Here is an 11,147-nt window from a genome sequence, read left to right as displayed (position 1 = left end):
AAATTAAAACCTCGCAGTAAAGTGTTTGTCCTATGATTCCTTATTACTGCACGACATAAAAATTTAGGTATTGTGACATTTATTATTGCAACAATATAACAAAAAGCATTCTAAATGCTACTATCCTAGATATAAACTTTATCTAATAAAATTAAGAGAGCCCTAAATGATTGTGATAAGGTCTACAAACATAAACAAATCCAGGGAGCCTGGTCGCTAGGGCGACTAAAGAATCATAACTGGTAGTCAATATTGTAGTAAAATCTAAAAATGTGAAAAACCCTATTATACTTCTTTCTATTTTTTAACATTTTAGCTCCTAATTGGTTCTAGGTCTTAGAAATTTTACATTTTTTAGACTTTTTAAGATCATATTTTATTTTAATTCATAAACAGCGTTGAATGCCAACCAATGTTTGGGTTTTTATCAATATTGTAATATTGCCTGTAATTTTGAACCAAAAGTAGGAAACAAGTGAACTCCTGCATCAAGCATTGGAACTAGTCTTTGTGGAGGACATTTTTGGGAAAGCAAACCAGATTTGCGTTACGAACTATGAAAATCTCCCACGTTTAGCCTGGTGGCAAGGGAATTCTAAATCATGATTCGTCTACCTCTGAGGACAGTTTACATCAGCCCTGTGGTCGGTTCGATCCGGAAGCAGAAATCTAATCTTCCTCCCTAGGATTGGTACATGGGTCACCTCATTGGAAAGTGAACAATCCCCTGAGTCATCGTGACTTGCCCCTTAAGGTCATAAGTCAGACATTAAACCTAGATTCCGAAACAATCGTCATTTCGCCTGATTTCATACAAAAGTTAAATATAAGGCTGCCGAAAGCACCCGAAATCGAAATGGAACAAACGAAAGTCTAACTATTTGATTTTTCTCGAAAAAAAAACATGACATACTTTAAATGTCAACTCGCACAAATATCTTTTATAAAATTTAAGTCAGTATAAATCATTAAATAAATACCAGGTTTTTTCCCCCATAAGTCTATTTGATATTTTTCGAAAGTTTTTTTTCTTTAATATCTTATACATTTATTTAAATTCATTTTCATAAATAAGTTCTTCTTACACAGTATAGTATACCCACTATACATTTTATCTAACCCATTTGATTACAAAATTATGATGAAAAAAATTACAACAAATACATTACGTAGTGGAAAACTTAAAGGAAAAACTTATTTTCCGAGCTCATGAAAGTCATCAAGAAATCAATAGTTTTAATGTGTTTTGGGTAGCTATTTTTAAAAGGCAACAATAATAGATCCATCGAATTTACATAGTTAACTATCTATCATTATTCTTGATTACAATCAGAATATCGCACCAAGCCATGTATCATTTAACGATATATGAGGTTTTCATGATTCACGTTTTCAGAAGTCTTTTGCAACTGATTTTTAATTACTGTGATGGAATGACATTAAAAGAAATCAGTACAAAGGGTGAATTTCAAAGCTTTGTGCTTTCTGAAAAGGCAGACCTTTTATTTCCGAAGTCCGAGAACTTTCAGCACTATACAGAAAATGACTAATCTGATGCTGTTATTGTTGTTTCCGTCTTTATTTTTCGCCTAACATTCTTCTTCATTTCTTTTCTATTACTGCTTAACCAGACTGTGGGCAAATGCTTCCTTGGAGAATTGCCAAATTTACTGTTTTGGAGAGTTGTTTTGAATTCTTTGAACAAATGGCTCTGTTTAACGCTTGAGACTGCTGCAACGTGTAAAGAAATGATAAATAGTTAAAAAATTCAAATTGTTCAGCAACAAATAAGAGTTGACTTTAATTCAAGAATAGTTTTATTTGTTAAGCAGAGATGCCTGTAATTTTCCTCAGATTTTATGAAATTTAATTCTAGTACGAGTTTAGAACAATAAATGTTTGATAACTTTCTAATTTTCTTTTCTCGGTTATTAAATAATTTTTGAAATAGACATTAACGGGTAAAATCACTCTAACTTTAATTTTTTGTTAGTAGCTATTGCACAATAACTTTATTTGGTTCATGAAATAATATTTTAAAATGTACATATAGTACAATAGAAAAGAGTGATTTTACAGAGCTTTCACGCCACTATTTCATGACTTGCACCTTGCTGAAAATATTTTAACTTTCCAAAACAACAGAGTAAAAATTTATTTAAGTTTTAGTTTAGAATAGTCTTCATCACCGATTAAAGTTTGAAAATAACTAAAAATTCTCTTTCTTACATGGTAAGTTTGCCTTGAAATATAATAAAGCCTATACATAAAATATTGATGAATGTTAAATAATTCTTTAAGCTTTCCATAATGGAAATACTAATATCAAATGGTAATCTAAACAATTGTTTCAGAATCCTTCATTATTAAGAGAATAATTGTATTTAGAAAAAAAACGTATTTTTGGTCGAACGATTTTGTAAGGATAGAGCCGATTTTCAAAATCATTTTGTAATTATAAGCTTCAAAATTTTATGAATAAAATAAATTATAGTAATTAAAATGGGGACTTCAAAAGCAAGAGTTTGTCTCACAATATTTGAAATTTCGTACCTAAAAGTTTACATTTATACACTGAAAAAAAGGATGGTCAAAACTACCAGAATATGGTAAATTTAACCGTATTTCTGGCTGTCTGGGAACATCTAAAAGCTCGATAATTTTTAACAAAGCCTTTTAGTAATGATTTTGGTAAAAATAACAATGAAATGTGGTTTTATAACATGTGCGAAAACTTGGTAATTTTACCACAATACCTTAGCATGGCGTGAAAGTCATTTATTCGGTAAAATTTACTTTTCAGTTTTGCATCTTTTTACTAAGTGTGTAGTAATAAGAACTATACATTTTAAAACCAGTATGTTCGGTAAACCATTATTAAATTAACAGAAAAGTTACCAAATGATTGGTTTAGATACCTAATGATTTTATTAAGCAAAGTTACGTTTTTTTTACCAGAATCGTCACTACTGTACAAGAAAAACATTCTGGTTATTAAGCTTGGTTCAATTAACAAAATAAAATATTATTTTAAAATTTATGACAATTTCAAAAAGTGCAGAACTAAATAGCAAAAAAAAAATGCGTGGCTAATGTATAATTAATTATACTAACAAATTAAAAGTGTGGCTAAAGTATAATTAATTACTAACCTAAAACATAATTTTCACGGGTAAGTTTTGGGAGACTTACATATCAAAACTGTTAACACATTACTGGAGATTATTTTTCTACTGTATCACAAATTATACCATTTGAGATTGCATTTTTTTACAAATATTGATATTCGGCAAAACAAAAATCACCTTTTGGGTAACCCCAACTTAGAGAGTGGTACCGTTTCGAAAAATGATGATGAAATGATATAATTTCTTGCAGATATTTCGTTTCCTTTTCATCCAATCAATAGTAAAGAAATAACTTAAAAGGCATTTATTCCAGGGACATAAATTGGCATTTTTACACAATTTAAATGTAACTTGTTGTGCCTTTTCTTAAAGATTTGGTCATGAGCTTCAATAACTCTTCCTGGTAAAAACAATCCCAATTTTCAGTTACACGATTGTTACCACTATAATCTAAATATATATGCTTCATTTTTTTTCATTTTAAAAACGCTCTCGACTAGCATTGTTTTCTAAAAAGATGCAAAACATGCGTAATATTTAATAATAGGATAAAAATGGTTGAAATTTTAAAATTTAGATTTATAACTATTTCATTTTCACACATTTTGTATGCTAGGCAACAAAATGTGTGCTCTAAGGAGACAGCATCTAATGCTCTAAGAGATGCTCTAAGAGAAAATGCTCTAAGAGACAGCATCAAAAAATTCTGATGCTTTTGTTTTTAATTTGAATTATTTAAAAATGCAGCTGACCAGGTTTAAGTTGAAAAATATTTATTATAGTTAAATTTAAATTAACTTTCAAATGCTTGTATATTATGTTTGGGCATTTTAAAATGAAAAGAATTTCCTTGTTTAATCAAACACTGCCTATTGGATAAAAAAGATACATCATCGTAGTGCTAATAAAACAACTTTGTTAATAATTTTAATTCATTTTCAATCACTTTCACTTGACCTTTGAAGACTTTCATTCAAATATTTTAACTGTGATGACCAGTTATTCATGTTTTTGGTATTGGGTATAGCAATTAACTTTATCTTAAAGCGCACTAGTTTGAAACAGTATTTGTAAAACTGAAACATTAATATTAATTCATTTTATCCAAATCTACATTAATTTGAAATAAAAGAAAGAACTTTAATTAGATATACATACGCATTTTTAATCTTTTCGCAGTTTTTCATTCGGCGTACTTTTTTAATTACATGCATTAAAACACTTTTTAAAAATGTCTTCATTTTTTTAAAAATATTTACCCCGATGAATTTAACTATAAATTGGAATAAGTGGAAATTACAAAGACGAATTTTTACAAAAATTATTAGAACCGCATTTCTTTTCTTTCTCTTCTTTTTTTTTGTAAATAAAGAGAACAAATAATGAATATAAAATAAAGAAATAAATGAAAATTGATTTATATTTTATATGAAATCAATAAATATATTATTTCTTTATAAAAATATTATTTTATAAACATAAGACTATCTTTAAGAAACCCATAACAATAAATAATTTCTACATAGCAATAAATATTTCTAAATCTACATTAATTTGAAATAAAAAAAGAACTGGAATTAGATATACATACGCATTTTTAATCTTTTCGCAGTTTTTCATTCGGCTTACTTTTTTAATTACATGCATTAAAACACTTTTTAAAAATGTCTTAATTTTTTTAAAAATATTTATCCCAATGAATTAGAATAAGTTGGATAATAATAAATTGGAAATGTTAATAATAAATTGGAATAAATGTAAATTACAAAGGCGAATTTTTATAAAAATTTTTAGAATCGCATTTCTTTTCTTTTTCTTCTTTTTTTTGCAAATAACGAGAACAAATAATGAATATAAAATAAAGAAATGAATGAAAATTGATTTATATTTTGGATGAAATCAATAAATATATTATTTCTTTATAAAAATATTATTTTCTAAACATAAGACTATCTTTAAGAAACTCATAACAATAAATATTTTTATTATTCAAAGCACTCCGCCTATTCATGAATACCTTTATCACACTTTCTAGAACTGAAATAAGATTATTACTTTGTCTTGAGCAGATATCAATACTTTTTTTAATAATACTTCAAAAAACTATAAATTTTTTGCTATTCAGAATTACCTCACAAAATCAGTTTATTCAAGATAATGAAATATTAAATTACTTTATACTTTAAGCGGATACCTTCTTCATGTTTGCTTAGTCAAATTAATTTATTTTCAATGAAATTCTGAAAATAAATGTCCAGTAAAGTTTGATTATCTCGTTAACGAAGTATTGAATTGCATAAAGTTGTAAGTTCTTGAGCTTCTTTATGAATAGCTAAACGCTTTCGTTCATTTCTTATTTTTGTGAATTGTGAAAAACATTAATAAATTTTTGAATGCATTAGAAAAACTTTTCCTTTTTTTTCATTAACGGTTATGAAATATTTGACAATATAAAAAGAAGCTGGAGAGTTTGTCATGAATATTTAAGATGAAAAATATTAATATAAATTTCGAAACTACGACGTGTTTTTAGAAAATTAGTTTTTCAAACAAACGCTTTGAAAAAACTTTTTCTTTTATTGAAATTATTTTATATTTATTTATATATTTGTTTATGCACTTTTTATGATCTTAACTAATTTGTTGAATTTTTAAAAAGTTTTGAATTACTGTAATAATAAATATTAAAAGTTTTGCTTCCATTTTTTTTTTGAAACAATAAGCAACTACCTATAAAAATTAATTAGTTTCTAAAACTGCCCTTAAGTTATTGGATACTTGAAATTTTAGATTTCCAAATGTACTTAAACAATTTTGTAACTATATTTTTAAAAAATCTTTCTTAATCATGTAAATTAAAGCTTGCGAAATTAGAAACTTTTCAACCACAGACTTAGTTTGAATATTTCTCATATCAATATGTTACTATTTTACTGCCTCGACTATGTTACTATGTTACTATGTTACTTACTATGTTACTTACTATGTTACTATTTTACTGCCTTTTCATATCAATATGTTACTATTTACTGTTGAGCCTCGAATTTGAAATCTATTTCAACCATTTGAATTGATCAAATATTGAATATATTAACCAAATATTGAATATAATCAGATATTGAATATTTTAATCAAATATTGAATACAGGGTGTCTCAGTTAAGCGTTTCAGAACTTCTAAGAGGGGTAGGGGGCATCCTGACGACTCGAAATCATATAGCAATGTGGGGTCGGAAATGCTTTCCTGAAGCGGTGACGTACACAGACGCACCATAAAGAAAAGAGACCGTAAGTGAAAAATCGCTATAATAACACATTGAAAAAATTATATGGTACATGGGCCAAAGTAAGTGTTCGAAGTTTCTGCCCCCGGCTACAATGTACACCTCACATCTCCGGCGCATGGACATTTGAGCATTCTGCAATACTCCAGGCATATCTCGCAGGCAGCTACTGTGATTCTTGCAACCAGCATTATCAACAGGGGTGTCATAAACCAGTATTTTCATTTGACACCAGAAGTCAAAACATGATAGGTCGGGTGACCGAGGAGGCCATATAATTTTTTCAATGTATTATTATAGCGATTTTTCACTTACGGTATCCTTTCTTTATGGTGCTTCTGTGTACGTCACCACTTCAGGAAAGCATTTCCGACCCCACATTGCTATATGATTTCGAGTCGTCAGGATACCCCCTACCCCTCTTAGAAGTTCTGAAACGCTTAACTGAGACACCCTGTATATTAATCAAAATTGAATATATTCAAATAATGATTTTTTTTAAAAGTATATTTTCATCATAGGAATAGCAATAGCCATAGTTTCAAAATTTGCAGAAAAAATGCTTAAAATTGAGGAAAAGTGAAAGGAATAATATTTATAATAACTAAAAGAATAAAAAATATCTTGGAGCTAAAAAAGTCGATAGAGCTTCCTTGAGAGCCCTAAACACCATTTAATCATTTTATTCCTCTAGAATAATTAAAAAAAATTATTACTTGACCTAAAACAGTGACATGAAAAAAATTTCTTAGCTTCTGCCAATAATTGAATAATTTTGGTATCAAGATGCTCTAAACACTTTGTAATAAATTTTATGAACATAAAAAATTGACCTTATTTCAAAGTTCTGAGTTATTTTCAAATTATAAAGCGTATTTAAATTGTTAAGATTAGCACGTTGATTAAGAAAAAGGAAAGGAAAAATTATGTCAAAGTTGAAAAAGAAAAGTTTTGTCACCGGAATGTTATTCAAATGTTATTCAAACTAATTCTGAAGTTGCAAAATTTTTGACAATCATTCTTAATAAACAATTAAACTATGCAGGCATTTAAAAACTCTAAGTATAAGCTTAAAATGACGCAATTTAATGCAAACAAATATATAATTTTAATGCAAGTTCAAAAGCAAAAAACTTTGCATTCAAATATAACTAAAATTAGGGAAAAGTTGCTATTGTTGGTCTACGAAATTTCGGTGAATAATTTGTCAATTTGATAGTTTTGTACATGTTAAAGTGTATACAGCCACTAATCCATACATAGCAATTCAGGCAGGCCCACTTAAGTCAACAAGCCGTCAGTAAGTATGTAATATGCTTGTAGATTTTGTCATAACAAGTAAACAATCATTACCCCTTGACGATCGGTTAATTTTCAAGAAAACGGTCATAAAAGTGTCTATTTTTTATCCCTGAAAATTACATAAAAATATGTGTATGATGTATATATTCATTTTTAATTTCTGATTCGTTTTTAGCTTGAAATTTTAAAAAAATTTAATTTTCACGAAAAGTCAACATTTAGAGTTACTATCACTTAATGTTGGTTTTCCAGCAAGCAAGGAAAATTTTAAAAAAATATGTGTTTCAAACATTAGAAAGGAATTTTATTAAACTTATGTATAATGTAAATAAAGATTAGTAATTTTTTCTTGTGTGATAAATTTCAAAGCATGAGATACAGAGGCCAACGTCACAATCTGGACAGTAGTAAAGCGTTTCGATAAAGCGTCACATCACTCTCAGATCTATTTATACTGAAATTGGAATCCAATTCACTTTCTGACTCTGACTCCGTAATGAACACAATATTAAAAAATAAATTTTATCTTGAGCACAAACCACGTGTATTCACAAAGAGCGTAACTAAGTAACTTTGCTAAGATTACAAATAACATATCACAAATACACGTATTTGATTAGTGCTGACATCTAGTTTAAAATAAACTAACTATATGCAATTACCTTAGAAATAGCCTGGTACTGCCATCTGGTGTGTGAAATGAGAAATAAAATGCTTTCCGGGCAAAAGGAATGAATTAGTTTTATTCTTATTGGCACGTTACTAGTGAACACTCCAGCCCGGAAATATCACGGGAGCGAGAAATAGAGGGCGAAACCTCACCCCGTTATTTTCACGGGAGCGAGAAGAAAGGGGTTAATATTGCTGAATAAATCTGATATAACACAATATCCGTGGTTTTTTTTTGCATTGAAAAATTAGAAGAAATGTGGATGAAATCATGGTCAAAATGGTCTTCATGAAGTATACCAACTTTAATAACTACAAAATAATGGGAGTAGCTTAATGAAAGACCCGATTCTATGATAGCAACTTTCCTCATATGCATCATAGTGGATTCAATTTTTAAAAAAAAAATATTTTAAATGAATAAAAAAAATCTCAAATACGTATTCAAAAGTTATTTATTTTAGATACATCAGTAATTCTATACAATGGATCAATTTCTTTGTAACAAATACTGTTTAACAATAATTTACACTTTTTACAGCCATTGCACAAAGTATAATTTTTTTTTTAAAGTTTCGTTTGAAAAAGCGTGTGAAAAGCAACTATTAAACCGGGGGGGGGGGAATCAATTAGAGGGGATAGAAAAGTACGATCTGCGAGTTTTTCACACTACACTTTAAAATTTATTGCTAAATCATCAACAACTGGTTTTGGTAATTGTTATAATATGCATTCTCTTGAACTGAAATTTTTATAAGTGTAACACCTAATCTTGTTCTAATACTGAACCACGTTGTTGCTGAAAATAATCTTGATTAAAGTCACTTTAAAATTTATTGCAAAATCATTAACAGATAACTGTTATATTATGTATTATGTTGAACTGAAATTTTTAAAAGTGTGGCAGTTAATTTATGTTGTTTTTATACTGGGTCGTTGTTGCTCCAAATGGACATTATATTAAAACATTTTTTATAGTTCCTTTTATTTAGTAGTGCCATCTTTTGAAGATTTATGTAACCAATTTTGATACTCGGGGAGATAAAATATTCTGATTTCATGTGGAAAATTCCACAAAGCACACATTTCTGTGATTCATTTCTCTTTTAATGATTTTTCAAATGGTCAGTCATTTTTTCGGACATTCTCAAAGTAATGATATGAAAATATAAGAGCGCAAACTTAATTTGACAGCAATTTTGTTCACAAATGAAAATAGATGCAAATTACATTACAATGCAAATTATTTCACCAACATAGACCAATTTCAGTGTTTACCTGTTACGGCATTCAAACACCAATTATCAACCATTTTATAAGCAATGTAAAACATTGTAAGATAAGTTAAATCTCTCTTAGCCATCATTCATAACATGAAATACTCCTAAAACTAAGAAGTCATACATAATATTATAGTTTATCAAATTTTGCAGCAAAAAAAAAACTTTGCGTAAGCATGTTATCTGCCTAACATCCCTTAGCAAAAAGAAGGAAAACAAACTTTTCTCGGCTTGGTGCGTACGTTTACTAATATGACTTAACGAGAAAATTATAACAATGAAAATTTACTTTTTATGCCTTCATTAAAACCTCACAATTGAGTTTTAATTTAAAGCTTAAAGGCACGCGAAATATAAACGTAACATATGTAAGCTTAGAAAAAAAGACCGTTAAAAGCATGGCAATTACTTTCACATTGAGAAGGCAAGCACCTTAAACAGCAATGCGGTATCGCGGTGTTAGAACTATGTCTGAAGCAAAAACAAAAACTATGAGAAATGTAAAAGAGACGAAAAATTTTCAATAAGTTATCTTGGGTACACAGATCCCATAATTATCTGAAGGAAAATCCCAAAAGGAGACATAAATAACACGTTTTTTTTTCCAAACATTTTCTTTTTCATTTGTGCTCATTATATTGCTTACTGACTCATAATATACCACCTATTTAAATATAATACGTGACAGTAAAAAATCAGTCATTTCGTAATCAATCCTTCGCTTAAATAAACTTTATGAAAACAAATTGTAACACGTGTTTTAAAATGTTACTAATAATTCATTCTGCTTGATTATGTGCACAAAGTATCATATATTTTGAAATTAGAAATATTTTTTGAAAGCAAATTCCTTTTATTTGGATTTGACACAGTTCATGAAAAGAAGAAGTAAATTGCAGTTAAGTGAGAAATCCGCCAGTCTTTACAAAATTAAATATGATATCGAGGATCAATACAGTCAAACACCGACCAAAATTTGTAAGGTTTCTTTCAAGCTCCAATCAGTACAGCAAAGATTTCCCCCTCACAAATAACAAAAAGAAAACTTAAAAAATAGCTGAAAAAGTATTTATGAACAGTTTTGTCACATAAAGATCGACAAAATCTTGGAACTCTTTTTTTTATTTTAACCGATAAAAACTATTTCTTACTTCTTATACTGTTAACTGATGGTTTCACACAAAAAAAATACGCATTTGGCAAAACATAATGATTCTTAATTTCGAGCAAAAATGTCTTTTTCATTACACAATGTCATAAAAAATTCATTTAATGCTTTGAATTTAAGCAGTTTTCTAGGAATAGTTGATAAGGAAACCGTTGCATAGTAATGAAAACAAAAATTCGGATAAAAATAACTTATTTTCAGATTTGGAAAAAAATTGCGGCTGCTTTTCCTGTGGTTATTCTAACTTTCTCAGAGATCTGTTCCAAAATAAATCTCTTAAATCGACAGTTATGGTAAACCCCTTTGACTCATCCCTG

Source organism: Parasteatoda tepidariorum, chromosome 6 (genome assembly GCF_982258835.1).
Source record: "Parasteatoda tepidariorum strain Cologne lab strain chromosome 6, Ptep-v5.0, whole genome shotgun sequence".
NCBI classification, from domain to species: Eukaryota; Metazoa; Arthropoda; class Arachnida; order Araneae; family Theridiidae; genus Parasteatoda; species Parasteatoda tepidariorum.
The sequence above is the reverse complement of the archived record's forward strand: the minus strand, read 5'-3'. Positions refer to the sequence as shown.